This window comes from Crinia signifera, chromosome 1, assembly GCF_055691185.1.
Source record: "Crinia signifera chromosome 1, ASM5569118v1, whole genome shotgun sequence".
NCBI classification, from domain to species: domain Eukaryota; kingdom Metazoa; phylum Chordata; class Amphibia; order Anura; family Myobatrachidae; genus Crinia; species Crinia signifera.
Genome location: NC_139217.1, coordinates 46,041,881 through 46,047,270, shown reverse-complemented (window position 1 = coordinate 46,047,270; position 5,390 = coordinate 46,041,881).

Genomic DNA, 5,390 nt, shown 5'->3' with positions numbered 1-5,390 from the left:
GTGTTATAGACCGCAGGGTGAGGGAGTGCGTCAGTGTTATAGACCGCAGGGTGAGGGAGTGCGTCAATGTTATAGACGCAGGGTGAGGTAGTGTGTCAGTGTTATAGACAGCAGGGTGAGGGAGTCCATCAGTGTTATAGACCGCAGGGATGAGGGAGTGCGTCAGTGTTATAGACAGCAGGGTGAGGGAGTGCGTCAGTGTTATAGACCGCAGGGTGAGGGAGTGCGTCAGTGTTATAGACCGCAGGGTGAGGGAGTCCATCAGTGTTATAGACAGCAGGGTGAGGGAGTGTGATAGAGCGAAGGCCCCGGAGGTGATTAAGGGCATCAGTATGCTAGAACACAAGTTGCAGTGCGTCCAGTGTATGTTCCAGCATAGAGGTGATAGCCTTTGAGAGAATAGGGGGGGGGGGGGGGCAGAGATATCAGTGTATGGGGCCCCGTTTCTGTTGCCAGCCCTGGAGAGCGACAGCACCCAAAAGCAGGCAGCACTGGAGAGGGATCCTCCCCATCACTCTCCTCCACCAAAAAAATCAGCAACGATTTCACTATAGGCAACTACAGACCAACATAATCTCTAACACCATCTGCAGAGGGTGTTAGGTGTTGAGGCCAAGCTCTGGAACACTTAGCATTCTGTAACTTGGTAAATCCGACAGCCTAGCAGCGCCATGGAAACCTATGGGGGCTGCTGTTGCAGTTAGAACTGAGAAGACATCGGAGATATGAGCTGCAGCCCCTCCTTCTTACATCCTGCATATCCCTAGAATTTGTGGTTACCCTCCAAATACAGGTATTAGTCAATATACCCCAAAGTCAATGTGCATAATACAATGATTATATTAGCTGCAACATCGGCCCAGAGTCAGACCTTACCGCTGCTGCGTGGATTTGCACAACAGCCGATAATCGGATGTTGAGAGGTATGCACAATCTACACCCCCTTTCCTTATTCCAGACCTGGATCTGGGACCCCAATCATCAGTATATCATTGTTCTGGGGGGAATGGATCATTGGGTAGACATTAGGCCTGTCCAAACTATGGCCCTCCAGATGTTGTGAAACTACACATCCCATCATGCCTTGCCACAGTTTTGCTATTAGGGAATGCTAAAACGATTGCAAGGCATGCTGGGATGTGTAGTTTCAAAACAGCTGGAGGGCCACAGTTTGGACTGGATTAGGTCAACAGGGTCATTAGGTTTACATGGGGAATATCAACGGTCAAAAGGTCGACATGGGGTTTTTGGGGAAAAAATTGTCCCGAATTTCGACACAGTCGACATGGACACTGAAAACCTAGCACCGCGTCCCCTTGCATGGCTCGCTGCGCTTGCCATGCTTCGGGCATGGTGCCTCAATACGCTTGGCACACTAGGGCATGAAATACTGCCTGTCGGCTCAAAAAACGTTGAGAAACCCCATGTCGACCTTTCGACTGTCGACCTTCCCCATGTCGACCTAATGCTTGTGTCGACCTAACGACCCTTTCCACCGAACCCATGTTGACCTTAATGCATGCCTACCTAATGGTGTCGACCCAATGCTTGTAGACCTAGTGACCGTATCCCATTCTGGGCCACCCCAAGAGTGCAGTTACCAACAGAATACATTGCCCCTAAAGCAGGTCTGCACAGGTTCTAAGCTGCTCTGTCACTGTACCGTGCATCATTATCAATGCCGGCCTATGCATCCAGGCTGGTCTCTCCCAGGCTGCCTGTCTCCGCGCTCAGGAAGGAAGGCGAGAGGGCACTTGAGCGAGTGTGGAAACCAACAGATGCTGTGTTTTCTCAGCTGTTCTGCTGCTCCAGTCATACGCTGTATATCCTGCACCTGTGCGAATGTAAACCGCGGCAGCTATTAATAGCCATGTGCAGAGGTATGATGTCATCCTTCTGACCTCTCAGCGGCTAAGTGCCGGGCGATAGGCTGGTGCATTTTCTGCAGTCTCCGAATGTCTTCCCTGATGCAGTGTGTCACAAGTGTGGGGGGCAGACACTAACATCTATTTCTGTGTCAGAGAAAAAGACAGGGATAAGATTTTAAAATAATTGATTTGCCTAAACACAGGGGTGACTGACTGAAATGTTTGTTGCGCATTATTAAAAGAGGGAATCGAACCAACTATTGCCCTTGGCAGATGTATTTATATCTTACGGCGAATACGGAAATCACACATGGTAGACAGTTTTGCCATCAATGTCAGGAATCCAATGGTTCTCGAGCATCGATCAAAGGGATTCTTCCAATTGGCCCCAATGAGATCTTGTTTTCGTGAACTGCACAGATAAAGGGGGAGATTCTCTAAAAATCTGACCCCTTTGCCGCCCATCGCAATTATAATTATCGCATATGTTCTAACATATGCGATAATTATAGCAAAGGACAGCTCTTGCGTTAAGAGCTGTCCTTTGCGGCAGGGCCGGCAACAGAAATCTTGGGGCCCTGTACAATGATATTTCTGGGGCCCCCCACCTAATCCCAAATCCACACAACGCTCTTCTGCATGAGCCTCATTTAACCTTTCGCTGCTCCAGATCCTGCGTTCAGGTGCGGACTTCTCTCGTTCTCAGTCCTGCTGGCTTGGCTCCTGGCTGTTGCTTCCTGCTGGCTCCTGCTGCTGCTGGCCTGTCACTTTCACAAAGCATCCCAAAATGCGGTAAAAATAACCCCCGATAACAGGGTTTTTACCGCATTTCTAGCTTAGAGAATCTCCCCCTCAAGCCTGCAATGAATCTGGTTTTACTCAGCCCCAGAACCTGTGTAATTCATGAGTATGGTAAACCTATGCTTAGGGATGCCAGCAAATGAATACCAATACATGTGGTAGGGGGCATAGCCAGATTAAGGGGGGGATGCAGGGCATACTGTCCCCCCGGTCCCCCTTTGTCAGGGGGCCACCTGGCCAAAGTGCACTGACATCACTAGCTGTCCCTTTTATGCAGCAGCAGGACCAAAAGTCAGATTGCGAGTGGGACAGTACGCAGTGCAGGCATAGACACAGGGTCTATCAGGTTGTATGAGCTACCGACGGAGCTTCTCGACCACAGGAGGGATAGGAGGGTGGACAGAGCTGTAAGTGATTCCAGCTTTCCCTCCTACCTGGCTGGGTGTTTGGTTATTATTAAACTGTTGGTTTAAATTTAATATACACAATCTATTCATATCATCGTGACCCATTCCATAAGGGATAATTACACACACACACACACATACACACACACACACCACGACCACGCTCCATCAGAACCTCCCTGTTTTTAGTGCCCCAAGCACCCCAAAGGCTTAATCCATCCTCGGATCGGAGCCCCAAATACCACCAAAATCAGCACCATTATAAGGTGAACTGGGAGATGGGCATGTCTAGAGAGGTGTACACTGGGCAATCTTCACATATGGGCTCAATGGGCAGCTGTGCTAGGGCCCCTGAATTCTAGGGGCCTTTGAGTTGGGGCAGATTGGGTTGTAGGCATCTGCCTCCTGAGCTTTTTGGGAGGCAGTTTGGGAATGCTGCCTGGTTACTGATTGTGAATCACACACACAAACAGAGCAAACAGGCAACATTTTCTACCACCAACCGGAGTGCAACATTCTCTTCCTGCTTCCCAGCCTGCAGCCAGACAGTGGCTGTCCGCATGCTGATTGGTGGATGATAGGAGCTATCACCAAACAGAGTGCTGGCAGCCATTCACTGTATGGAAGCAAGTGGAGTTTAATTTAGGGCACTGGAACCCTACCTGGCAGAATAGTTGGTGTAGTGCTTATCCATGTATAGAACTCAGAACTTCCTGTCCACAGGGGAACTTGGAGACAAAGCTTCTGTGACTCTGCATTGATTCCTATTAAGGCCAAACTAGAAATAAGCAACCTTATGAGTCACGCGTAAAGGCTGGCCACGGTAAGCAGTGAGGAGTACTTTAGCAATAAATGTTGATACTAATAAAGGAGGGTGCCCTCTGTGTAACATGGCTGCCCACAGGGAGTGTATCTGTGTGCTAGCAGTGGTAGATTGATGTAGGTATAGAGAGATGGCAGCACTCCAATCTTAAAATAAAGTCACAAGAAACGTCTTAGGAACTAACGTTTCAAATGTATTATCACATTTTTCGTCAGGGTGTATGAAAAAAGAAATGTGATAATACATTTGGTTCTTAAGAAGTTTCTTGTGACTTTATTTTAAGATTGGAGGTGACGTACCACCACTGACCACTAGAGGCCACTAGACGGACCAAGCAATTTTTGCAGGGACACAAACTTGGATTTGGAGAGAGGAAGCTGTGAAGATTAGAGGTATTTTCTAAATAATGTACTGGTGTCATCATATAATTAGTATAATGGAACAGACCAGATCACCTCATTCTCTGCCCCTCCCCTAATGCTTGGCCATGACTAACCCAGGCTGGGTAATCAGTACCCACTCCAGTTTAGCACGTCTGTAAATAGCGTGAAACTGTATCCGTTTTTTCACTACAATTCGGGACAGCCTGCAGAATTTCTCATTGTGACATACCCTGGGATTTCAGAGCCTGAGAGGGCCTGTCCTAGGAAGGAGGCTGGGAGCAATGACAGGTGACAAGAAGCCCGAGACTGTATATTAATATACATCGCCGCCCGGCCGTTGCGATGCCAGCACATACTGTATGTACTAACATATGTGGCTGGAATTGCGGTGCGGCGATGGAGGCCCCCCATGATACCTGTAATGTGGATTGCGGGGGGGTCTCCATCATCTCCTGGGCTCTGTGGCATCCCCGGCATCTCCTCCTCCCCCCTACAGCCGGAAGGACATCCCCGGCTACAACATGCTGCTGGGGGAGGAGGAGCAGCATGGAGGAGGGAGGTGCTGATGCCGGATAGCGGGCGATGATAGAAGCTCATAGGCTTTTATAGGGTATCGCCACACAAAGGTGGCAATCCCCTGCCTGCCAAAGACAGTGTGGCCGGGTTTTATTACATTTGAAAATGCAGTAAAACCGGGGCTTTACCGCATTTTCATCATAGTGCATCCCGCCCCCTGGGAGGGGGTTCTGGGACAGATGTATCAAGCTTCAAGAAGTGATAACACGGAGATGATAAACAACCAGCCAAGCAGCTCCTACCTGTCATTTTACAAACCCAGCCTGTAACATGACAGGTAGGAGCTGATTGGCTGGCTGTTTATCACTTTCCATTTTATCCCTTTTTTATGCTTGATACATCTGGCCCTGTGATGAGGTGATTACTGAAAGGGGTGGTATTAGTTGGTATTATTGAAGGGGGGAGTGCTGTGAGAGGTAGACATTTGGACCTTTGAGTTGGGGCAGAGTATATAGCGGTGCTTGTGGTGTTGTTGGACGACACACGTTTTGGAAGGAATCTTAACCAGGAATTGTGGTTTATTGTAGTAACG